This window comes from Pristis pectinata, chromosome 18 (assembly GCF_009764475.1).
Source record: "Pristis pectinata isolate sPriPec2 chromosome 18, sPriPec2.1.pri, whole genome shotgun sequence".
In the NCBI taxonomy this organism is placed as follows: Eukaryota; Metazoa; Chordata; class Chondrichthyes; order Rhinopristiformes; family Pristidae; genus Pristis; species Pristis pectinata.
The window spans coordinates 41,419,950-41,432,813 of NC_067422.1; positions in this window are offsets into that span (position 1 = coordinate 41,419,950).

Sequence of the window (12,864 nt, forward strand, 5' to 3'; positions counted from 1 at the left end):
TTTCATACAGCAGCGACATAACTTCCCGACCCTTGAACTCAATGCCTTGATTAACAGACGTCCGCATGTGATATGCCTTCGTTACCGCCCCATCAACCTGTGCAGCCACTTTCAGAGAGCGGTGGATTTGCAACACAAGATCCCTCTGTCAATCAACACTGTGAAGGACGTTGCCATGAACAGTGCAGAGTCTCTTTGTATTTGATCTCCCACAGTGCAACACCGATCATTTGGCCGGATTGAGCACAATCCGCCAATTCTCCGCCCATTTCTGCAACTTACCTGGATCCCACTTTATCCTTTGTCAATCTTCAACACATTCAACAACACCACCAATTTTATATCGTCTGCTAACTTACAAACTCACCCATCCACATTTTCATCCAGGTTATTTTGATACATCACAAACAGCAGAGGTCCGAGGACGATCACTGGAAAACACCACAATTCAACGACCGCCACGCAGAATAAGTCCCATCGATCAGTACCCCCCGTATTCTATGGGCAGCCATTTCTGAATCCGAGCGGCCACGTTAGGGCGGATCGCACACATCTTCATAATCAGAATCAATTTATTATCACCATTTTAAATGCCGTACAACATGTTGTTTTGCCGCAGCAAAGTGCAAAGTTATAAAACTACGGTAAGTCATGAAATGAATGAATACGCAACAATCAAGTGGTGTTCATGGACTGTTCAGGAATCTGACGGTTGTGGGAGAGAAACCGTTGCTGGATCGTTGATTGAGGTTCTTCACACCTCCTGATGGTAGTGAAGAGAACGCCATTTATCGGACGGTGAGGCTCCTCAGTGATTGATACCGCATTCCTGAGGCACCGCCTCTAGAATATATCCTCGACGGTGGGGACGGTTTCGCTGGTGATGGAGCTGGCTGACTCCACAACCCTCTGCAACCTCCTTCGATCCTGTTCATTGGAGTCTCCAGACCAGCAAAGAGTGAGAATGGTCTCCACTGTTCATCAGTAGAAATATACAGACCCTGAAGTGTCAGACCAAATCTCATCAATCTCCAGTCGAAGCAGAGGCGATAGCGTGTCGTCTTCGTGACTGCAATAAAATCCACCTAACTGGTTCTCCCTAGATACCATGGGACATAATTGTAAGAATAATAGAGCCGTATTAGCAAGAGATTTAAGTTCCCCATTATTCCCCAGTCCTAAACTGGAACAGGGCTAATTAGGAGGGAATTTGACAGTATCCAGCAGAAGTCGCTTCGCTGAGATTGTTTGAAGCGAGTGGAAAGAATGGAAAGTGGGAGGCTTTGAATATTGTGATATCAAGTGTCCGGCAGTAGCATGTTCCGGTTGGGGGTAAGGGTAAACCTGGCAAGTTTAGGGAGCCCTCGCTGACGAGACCGATTGATGTTCTCGTCAAGAAAGGAAGGAAGCATACATTGGTTTTGGAGGTCTGGTTCGATCGAATCCCTTGATGACTGTGAAAAGATTAAGAATACACAATAGATTGATATCAGGAGGGCAAACAGAGGGTATGAGATAGATCGGGCAGTTAGGTTTAAGGAAAATCGCAAGAGGTTCTCCAGCTCCGTACATTGAAAAAGTATGGCTCGGGGGAGTGTAGGTCCCTCAGAGACCCACTCTGAGGCCGCGAAGGTCTTGAGCCGCATGACGTGGGTGGGAATTTTAAGCAGCATTTCTCCTCTCTATTTACTGTGGAGAAAATCGCTGTTTCTGGAGGGATGAGGGAAACAGTTGGAGATGGGTTGGAGAACATTCATATGACCTGGGAGGAGGTACTTGCAGCCTTGCAGCGCATGAAGGAGATAAATCCACAGGGCCTGACAGAGGGCATCCTCGGACTTTGTGGGAGGCTGGAAAATGAATCTCGGAACCATTTTAGCAGATATTTGCTTCATCGTTAGCCACTGGTGAAGTTCCCGATGACCAGAGAGTAGCCAATGTTGTTCCATTGTTTAAAGAACGTCGCAAGGACAAACCAGGGTGGTGATGGAGAGGGTAGGTTCCCACAGAGATGGAAAGGGCCGTGAATGTTTTGAGCCGAATGAGAATTTTAACGAACATTTCTCCTCCATATTTATTGCAGAGGAAATCGTGGTTGATCAGGACATGAAGGAAACAAGTGGAGATGGTTTGGAGCGCATTCATATTACCATGGAGGAGGGATTTGTAGCCTTACAGCGCATGAAGGTGAGGACTTGTCAGCATTTATTGCCCATCCTTCTGGAGGGGAGGGGAGGGGAGGCTGGTTTCTGTGATGTGCTGAGCTGTGTCCACAACTCTCTGCAGTAGCACGCCGTCCTGGGCAGAGCAGTTGCCACATGAAGCCGTAATGCATCTGTGCTTTCTGTGGTGAATCGATAAAAGTAGGTGAGGGTCAACGGGGACATGCCAAATTTCTTCAGCATCCTGAGGAAGTAGAGGTGTTGGTGAGCTTTCTTGGCTATGTGGTTGGACAAGGACAGGTAAATGGTGATGTTCACTCCCGGGGACTTGAAAGTCTCGACCTTCTGGACCTCAGCACTGTTGATGTAGACAAGTGAATGTACACCGCTCCCTTCCTGACGTCAATGACCAGCTCCTTAGTTTTGCTGACATTGGGGGACAGATTTCTGTCGTGACACCATGTCACTAAGCTCTCTATCTCCTACTTATACTCCAGTTCGTTGTTATTTGAGAGACGGCCCACTGCGGGGATGTCATCTGCAAACACATAGGTGGACTTAGAGCAGAATCTGGCCACGCAGTCGTGAGTGTGTAGGGAGTGGAGTCGGGGACTGAGGACGCAGATTTCTGGAGCACCAGTGTTGGGACTAATCGCTGCACTTTCTCTGTTATTGCAACACTTTAGAAACAGAGAAACCACAGAAAATCTACAGCACACTACAGGTCCTTCGGCCCACTTTGCTCTGTATTCTGTTATTGTTTCTCCACGTTCCACCTCAACGCACTTTGTAATGAATTTTACCTGCACGGACGGTTTGCAAGACAGGTTTTTTCACTGTACATTGGTATAGGTAACAATCATAATCCAAATTACCAATTACATCTTTTAAAGGACAGTTGGACAGGTACAGGGATTGGAAAGATTTAGAATGTTAAGGGTTAAATGCTGGCAAATGGAACAAGCTTGGATGGGTCATCTTGATCGGCGTTGACCAGTTGGGCCAAAGGGCCTGTGTCCGTGCTGATTGACTCGATGACAACCCCACACAGTGGTCGCTTGGACATTGTGGACAACACTCTCAATTACTGGTGTTCTGCTGCAATAACAGGCACTCCAGATGGATTCGGGGTAGGGTGTCGGGGCCGGCAGTGTGTGAGTCATTGGGACATCCCTTCATCTCCAACAACAACTTCCCTGCACTTAGAGGCAAACGCAAGGAAGGCGTGCCCACGAGTTTACTTTCTTTGGAGGTTAGGGAGGTTCGGTTTGTCACCGAACGCTACAACACACTTCCACAAATATCCCGTTGTAAGTACCCTGAATGGTTGCATCACGGTCTAGGACGGCAATTGGAATGCGCAGGAACGTAAGAAGCTGCAGAGAATGGTGGACTCTGCCCAATGTATCACGGGCACATCCGTCCCCACCATCGGTAGCATATACAGGAAGCGCTGCCTCAAGAAGGAAACGTCCATCATCAAACTCCCCTCACCCTCCATGCCGTGCTATCTTCTCGCAGCTATCATCGGGCAGGAGATACAGAAGCCTGAAGTCCCACACCACCAGGTTCAGGAACAACGACTTGCCTTCAACCATTTGGTTCTTGAAACGACTGGCACCACCCTAATCACTGCATAAAATCCTGAAATGGAGCAGGGCAAACTTTGCGGGCATTGGGCAGGATCTAGCTGGGGTCGACTGGGTGACCCTCTTGAAAGGCATAGAAACAGTTGACAAGCGTCCTATCAAGAGTCCAGGGGCAGTATGTTCCTGACAGGGTGAAAGGGAGATGTACCAACTTCAGGGAACCATGGCTGACGAGAGATATCGCGGCTCTGCTCATGAAAAAGAAGGAAGCGTCCGTCACGTTTAGACTGCTGGGTAGAAATTAATCCTTCAAAGAATATAATATGTTTAAGACAAGGCTGTAGGGAAATCAGGAGGGCAAAAAGAGGGTATGAGATGGATTAGGCAGGGAGGTGAAAGATAATCCCAAGAGGATCTTCAGTTTCATTAACATTACAAGGATGACGAAGGAAAGACGTCCTCTGAAAGACTATCAGGGCCGCCTATGCGTGGACCCACGGTAGATGGCTGAGATTTTTAATGTCTGTTTCTCCTCGGTGTTTACATGGAAAATATCATGGATGCCAGAGAAATGAGTGTAATAAGTCGTGAGATCTTGGATCATATCCCCGTTACAAGGAGGTATTTGCAGCTTAAAGCACATTAGGATGGGAAGATCCCTAAGGCATGACCAAGTGCACAGACGGAACTTATGGGAGGCCAGCGAAAAAATCGCAGACGCCCTTGCGGAGATATTTACTTCGTCGTTAGCCACTGGTGAAGTTCCAAAAGACTGCAGGGTGGCCAAAGTTGTTCCATTGTTTAAGGAAGGTAGGAAGGTCATTCCCGAGAACTGCAGGCCAGTGAGCATGACTTCAGTTGTAGGGTGTTACTGGAGGGAATTCTGAGAGACAAGGTCTACCATCAATTAGATAGTTAAGGGTAGATAAGGAACGGTCAGCATGGATTTTCCTTGGGAGGTCACGTCTGACAAATCTTTTGGACTTTTTCGAAGAGGTAACCAAGGGGATGGAGGAAGGTAGGGCAGTGGCTGAAGTCTAAGTGGACTTTATTAAGGCCGTTGACAAGGTTACGCATGGCATGACGATCTGGAAGGTTAGGTCGCATTGGATTCAGGGGTGCTACCGAGGTGCATTCATAATTAGCTCGATGATTAGAAGCAGAGAATGATTGTTGAAGTTCGTTTCTCCGAATGGAGGCCTGTGACCAGTGGGGTGCCCCAGGGATCTGCGTTGGAACGTCTGTCAGTCATTACTTACGTAAATGATTTTGATGTGAATGCACATGGCACGATCATCAACTTTGCTGATCATATTTAATTCGGGCGTCTTGTTGAGAGTGAGACAGGTTGCAATAATTTCAAAGGGATCTTGATCAGTTTCGGGAGATGGGCTGAGGAGTGGCAAATGGATTTCAACATAAATAATTGTAAGGTGATTATTCTGGACAGTCAAACCATGGCTGGACTTAAACAGTGAATGACAGAGCCCAGACGACTGTTGTACAGCAGATGGATCTGGGAATACAAGTGCACAGTTCGCTGACAGCGGCTGCGCAAGCAGACAAGGTGATGAAGAAGACTTTTAGCATGCTGGTCTTCCTCAGTCAGGGTATCGAGTTCGGGAATAAAGACATTATCTTCCAGTTATATATAGATCATTGCTGAGGCCGCAGCTGCAATATCGTGTACATTGGTTTTCACCCTGTTAGAAGAAAGACACTGTCAAGCTGGAGTTGGTGCCGGAGAGATTTAGGAGGATGCGGCCTGGACGAGACGGCTTGAGTCACAGGGAGAGGTTGGCCACGCTGGCGCTTTATTTCCTGGAGCGCAGGGGAATGAGGGGTGACCTCATCGAAGTTGATATAATCATGAGGGGTGTGGATAAGCTGGGCGGTCATAGTCTTTTCTCCCAGAGTTGGAGAGTCCAAAACCGGAGGGCACAGGCACAAGATAAGCGGGGAGAGTTTGAAAAGAGATCTAAGAGTTAACCATTTTACACAGAGGACAGTGAGTACCTGGAATGAGCTGCCAGAGGAAGTTGTTGACTCCTGCCTTTCGTTCATCTCAACCCCGCACCTCCCCCATTGTCCCTCTCCCTCCCTTTCTCTTCCCACGTTCCCTCCTTCCATCTCCATTCCTCAGCGTTCCACGATCAATTGTGTTGCTCAGGGTTCAGTGGACGGTTCTCTGTTATTTTAGACATATCTGAAGGACTCGGATGAAAATGTAGATGGGTGGGATAGAAATTGTGCAGAAGACACAGTGATTGGTGGTGTTGTGGGCAGTGTAGACGGCTGTTAAAGAATACAGCAGGTGCAGGTCAGTTGCAGATAAAGGTGGAGAAATTGCAGATGAGCTTTCATCCGGGCAAGTGTGAGGTGTTGCACTTTGGGAGCTCAAATGCAAGGGGAAAGTACACAGTTAATGGCTAGAACCTGAACAACACCAATGCAAAGAGGGATATTGGATGTTCAAGGGCATAGTTTCTTGAAAGTAGCCAAGCCAGCAGATAGGGTGCTAAAAAATGGCGTACGGTATGTTTACGTTCATCGGTCGCGGACGTGATTGAAAATATTCGAAAGTCATGTTACTGCTGTTTAAGACATCAGTTGTACCGCATTTAGAGTGTAGTGTGCAGTTCTGGGTGGCCACACTATAGGATTGATGTGGCAGCTTTAAGATTGTTCAGAAGATGTTCGCTGTCTGTTGGTCGAGGTGATGCCGTTATTTTCCAGTTGCTAGTTGATTTCAATGATCTACAATCCCCGTCTCCAGCAGACAACCCCGGTGTCGGGTGCAACAACATACAACTCTGAATCCAAGAACACTTTCTTCATTTGATTATTCTCTCTGTGAATCAGCTAACGTTGCTCCAACCCCGCTGTCATGTTTGTGTTTATTTACCTCCTCACTGTGAACGTGCTGACGATTATGGTCCTGTCCCGGGGAAAGTGCGGTCTCTACAAAGGCGTGACTCTCTACCTGGTGGCCATGGAAATGGCGGATCTTCTGGTCGTTGTCCTCGACCTGATACTGAGGCAGATTCTCATTATATATTGGGAACCGTTTAGTTTCCTGAGGGATATCACAGTGTGTAATATCCACGCCGTCATGCTTTACGCAGCCACCGACTGTTCTGTCTGGTTCACCGTCGCATTCACCTTTGATCGGTTTTTGGCCATTCGTTGTCAGAAGCTGAAAGCGAAATATTACAACGAGAGAACGGCAGCTGTCGTTTTGGAGGCAGTGACCGTGCTGAGCTGCTTAAAGAACATTTTCTGGTATTTTATGCTCTCAAGTGAATACGCGTTTAATTATTTTCCTTGGTTTTGCTGGGGCAGAGGCTATGCTCTGTTCTCAGTGGTCTGGACAGCAGTCGAGCCATTATCTACTGTCGCCTGTGATCCCATTTGTCATAATTCTGCTGCTCAATGCTTTGACCATCAGACACGTTTTAGTTGCGAGCATAGCCCGAAGTAGACTCCGGGGTCACAGCCGTGGGGAGATTTCCAGAGACCCGGAGATGGAGAACCGAAGGAAATCCCTCATTTTACTCTTGGTTGTGTCGTGGAATTTCATTCTGTGTGGGCGTTGTTTACGGTGTATTCTGTGTGGCTCCGATTGTTTTACGTTTCTGCGGCTAGTTTTCCACATGGTATCATAAGAGAACTGAGCTCAATGCTGCATCTCCTGAGCTGCTGCACAAACGCGGCTCTTTACGCGGTGACCCAGACGAAGTTCAGGGAGCAGCTGAAGGAGGTGTTAAACTCTCCCCTCACTCTCAGTGGAAGATGCGCTCAACGCGGAAAGTAGCTGGGAAATCCGCGCCACCTCCCCGCATGAACCGACTCCGTCTATCCCACTCAAAACACACTGGGGGAGGGAGAGGGAGGTAGAATCGGGCTGGGAATTGTGAAGACGGAATATCGTCTCAAATCTGTGACTTTGTTTTGTTCTAAATGAGTTTTAGTTCTTGTATAAGTTGTGAATAGTTTATGTTTGCTTTGTTTTACTTGAAAATGCTGCTGAAATAACGCGATGTGCCTGTGATGCCGCTGCAAGTAGGTTTTCTCTTTGCACCTGAGAGGAGAGGAGTCGACTGCACAATAATGCTCTTTGTTCATCGAGAATAAGCAGTCCAGTTTTTTTTCTTTTGATTTTTTTTAGTTTGTTTCGTGTTATTACATGTATTATTTTTCTATTTGGATTTTTTTATACAATGAATCTTTTCCTTTATCTTCTTTTTTTTTGCAATATATTCATTTACTAAGAAACCGTGGGGCCTAGAATATATTTTTCATTCTTTATGAATATATATGTCATGATTGTCCTCCGTATCTCTTTGTATTACGTGTATAATTACCAATGTAATATGTATTAATCTGTATTAATTCGAAAATTTATATAAAATGAAAAAGAGAATGCTGCTTAAATAACGCGATGTGCCTGGGATGCCGCTGCAGGTTAGTTTTTTATTGCAACAGTGCGTACGTGTACTTGTTCTTCTAACAATAAACTCAACGTTGACATTCAATTATCTGAGGTCGCTTCTTCTCGGCAGAATTATGTCACGCTGGTTGAGGTCTTACGTCACAGATCCATAGACCTGTGTAAGAAAACAAATTCCAGTACAAGAACAGGCCCTTGGGCCCACGATGTTTTGCCGGACTGATTAAACAAGTTTTTCAATCCTTAACTAAATTCATCATTTCTGCCTGCACAATATCCATTAGCCTCCATTCCCTGTGCATCAATGTGCATCAATCCTACTTAGCTCCACCGCCACACCTGACATTCCAAGCATCCAACACTCTCTGTGTTAAAAACTTGCCGCACACATCTCCTTTGAACCTACCGCCTCTCAACACAAAGGCTTGTGCTCTTGTATTGGACGCTTCGTCCCTGGGAAAAAGATACTGGCTGTGTACTGTATTTGTGCCTCTCATAATCTTATAAATTCCTATCCGTTCTCCCTTCAACCTCCGACGCTCCCGATAAAACAACCCAAGTTTGTCCAACTTCTCCGAACAACACATGCCTTGTCATCTGAGCAGCATCCTGCTACTTCAGCACCCTCTTGAAGGACTCTACATCCTTCCTGTAACAGGGCGATCAGAACTGAATGTAGTACTCCAGGTGCGGCCTACTTAGTGTTTCACACAGCAGTGACATACCTTCCTGAGTCTTGAACTCAATGTCTCGACTAACAGAGGCAAACATGCCATACCTTTCCTTCACCGACCTATCAACCTGTGCAGCCACTTTCAGAGAGCTGTGGATTTGTACGACGTTCCCTCTGCCCAGAAACACTGTTCAGGGTCTTGCAATTAACAGTGTAGAATCACTTTATATTTGCTCACCCAAAGTGCAACACCGATCATGTGACCGGATTAAAGTCTATCTGTCAATTCTCCATTCATATCTGCAACTGATCTGTAACCCATTTTATCCTTTGGCAATCTTCCACACAATCCACAATTCCTAACTTACTACCCCAGCCCTCCACATTTTCATCCAGGTTTGGTTGCAAGTCAGCGGGAAGTGGGAAAATTCTCCCTCTTGTGTTAATTGATCTCATTGCTGGACATTCGCTCTCACTGGACCCAACCACTTTGATCTCGTCCACGCCTTCATTCTCCTGACCCCGCTCCACACACCTCTATTCGAATCTGCGCCTTATTCTTGAATCCATATATTAAAAGGGTGGTATAGGGGTCCCACTTGTTGTTTTCGTGTATGTGAGGTTGGGGGAGGGGATTTATTAGTTTTGTGGAGGATTTTGGCTTGTCGGCTGTTGACTAGGGTTTTTCGGGTGTTGGCTTGGTTTGGTCGGGTATTGGCGAAGGTTTGTTGAGCTGTTGACTGGGGTTGTCGGGTGTTGGTCAGGGTTAAGGTTAGGGAAAAGGAGGATATCAAATTTCTATCTTCTTGTGATGGCCTTCACTTTTATGGAAAGGTGGTGTGTGTTCAGGATTTGGATGAATTCTTCTAACCGAATGTGTCCAAACATCCCAGATTTCATATAGATATCTGTAGAGGCATATGGGTTTTTTTTAGGACATTTCGGGAAGACTGTCTGTTCCCATTTTGCCATGTATTGGCTGAGGCAAATTTTATTCCCGTTACCGTGCCTTTAACCTGGAAGTTGAATTCATCATTGAATCCAAAGTCATTTTCTGTCAGGCTCAGGAACGTGAGTTTGATTAAGGCCTCCTCTGCCCTCTCCGGGTCTAGGTGCTTCTGCAGAATCTCTCTGACTGCCTGTATGCCCCTGTCTGTCTCTATATTTGTGTCTTGGCATTCAATGTCCATGGTGAAACATATGGTATCCAGATGTACTGAGAGGGAATTGACTATTTGGACCATGTGGTATGTGTCTTTGATGTAACTAGAGTGTTCTTATGACAGTGGATTTAGGAAGGAGTCAATGTATTCTTCTATCATGTGGCACTCCCTGCTGCAGTCTGATACGATGGGCCTTCCCGTAGGTACTTCTCCAGGTACCGTCCAAGTGTCTGGCTGCTTGTAGATTTTGGTGAAAATGTAAAACTTTCTCGCCCGGGCTTGTGTCCCTGTCAGGCTTACAAGTTGTTTCTAGTTGATGTGCCTTCACCTTCTGAGCTCCTCTGGAATGTCTTCCATATCCTGCTGAATTAGGGTTGTTAGGGGAAGAAGCCGTCCATGGATCATTGAGTGAGTGTTTTCATACACCCTGGTGAGGTTCCTCAATGATAGATGCCGCATTCCTGAGGCACCGGCTCTTGAAGATATCCTCGGTGGTGGGGAGGGTTGTGCCGTTGATGGAGCTGGCTGACCATAACCCTCTGCACCCTCTTTCGATCCTGTGCATTGTAGACTCCATACCATCAAACAAGTTAGAATACTGTTATATTGTTCATCTGTAGAAATTTACAAGACCCATCGATGACTTACCGAATCTCCTCAAACTCCAGCCGAAGTAGAGCCGCTGGTGTGCCTTCTTGTGATTTCAAAACAAAACACATAACTTGCTGTCCCTGGATTCCATTGGACGTCATTGTTGTAACAACAATATGGTTGTATTAGCGGGAAATTTTAATTTCCGCAGGGTTCTCCGGTCCTAAAGTGTGAGGTCTAATTTAAGGGGAGTAAGAGAGGATCTAGCAGACTTCGACTGGCTGAGCCTGTTTGAAGCGGAAGGAGAGAATTGCAAGTCGGCGGGTTTTAAGAGTGTGATATCAGGTTTCCGGGAGCAGCATGTTCCTCTTCTGGTGAAGGGTGAACCAAGTAATCCCCACTGGATTGACAACTCCCTTTTTGTTTCTATGTTCTACCCATATGGCCTTCCTGGGCGATCCCCCCAGAATGTCATCGCTGAGCATCGCTGTTACGTTTTCCCGTTTCAAGAAGTCTCCGCCCCTTCACGTTTACCTGTTCCTCTGCATCTGCATCCTGGAACATTGAGCTGCCAGTCCTGCCCTTCCCTCAGCCGTTTCTTCTATATCAAGCGCATCCAGGTCGGCATAGCCAATCCATCCTCTTTGAGTTCAGCCGCCTGACCTATTTAACCTCAGGCACTGAAATTAATGCAGTTTAACTGAGTGTTCCTGACGTCTATATTTGTTCTCACTGTCTTTTCCCCAAGACTTGATCCTGCTCGGATTCCCACCCTCATGCGAAACTGGTTTCAACCCTCCCGTGCAGCACTGACAAATTTACCTGCAAGGACTTTGGTTCCTCTGTGATTCAATGCAACCTATCCCTCTTTTGTGGGTCGCCCCGACCCCAGAAGAAACCTCAGTGGACCGACAGCATGAATCTCTGTCCCCTGCACCAGATCCGCAGACAAGAATACATTTCCTGACGCTGTGTTCAGGTCTTCTGCATCCTTCCCAGTGCAATCACCACCCCCGCCAATCCTATCTGCACCCTCTCGTGCAATCACACCCCCAATAATCTCTGCACCCTCTCCAGTGACTCCACACCCCAATCCTTCTTGCATCCCGTCCAGCGCTATCATATTTTATTTTGCAGGCAACTGGACCTCTGGAAAATCCTCCAGCTGCGGTATTTCCATTTCCCTCTCCATTTCAATCGAAGTTCATGTTGAAAAAATTGACATTCACTCAATTGTGCGTCGACGTTCTGAGATGAAAGATGAGGGATTGCTCTGCAAACTTGCGTCGGGCTTCTTTTTAGCAGAGCATGAGGCCACAGACTGGAAAGCCAATGCGGCAGTTGGTTGGCGAACTAAGATTCTGGAAAACTGGATGATCAGTGGCACCCCTACGATCCGACTGATCAGCCAATCTGTGTTTGGTTTCTGCAGCTGTGTAGAAGACCACATTGCGATAACTGAATGCAGTGCACAGGATTGCAAGAAGTACTGGTCATTCGCTGATTCAATGCATGTTAAACTATTTGGGTCCCGCCCAGAGACGGCAAATCCTCAAATTAGAAGATACTCAACAGGGCTGGATTTTATGAATACACTGCGCCTCTACACCACCGCTTCCCACTGCCACCTTCTTCTTTTCTGTGGGACTGAGATGCAATTCCGTGATTCACTGCTTTTCACTGCTTTGGCCCAAGAGAATGTTCCACATTGTTGGGCATCAGGGACAGTGTTATCATTCTTGCTTTGATTTCCTCGTTATTGTGGTTAATTGTAAGAGCCGAAATAGCTCACTTGGGAGACCGTTATAGTGAACATCTGAAGGTTCCTGGTTCAATCCCTGGTTCCGGCGGTTTTGATATATTCTTTGATTCTCGCTGTATCACGACACAACTTGGTCTGGATACTTTGTTTTATCTGAGAGGTCAACTTTCCGTCAATGGGGCAGGATTGGAATGCAGAGACTCGGAGCGACAGTTTCTCAGAGACGAAAATGCCGAGGCGGTCTTGTGTTTGGATCATGAGCGTCGGAGACAGGTTTATTCCGATTTACGGAACCAGAACGTTATTTACAGGAGTACACAGCGGAAACAGAAAATCAGTTTTCGTTTCAAGAGAAAGAGAGCAAACAAGTGCTTGCGTTGCAGAGCAGGTCGATCAGACTGCCGGAGGTCACGGGGATATCAATGACCGACCAATCCATTCGTTTCTGGAGCCGTTACTTCGTGGCAGCCGGAC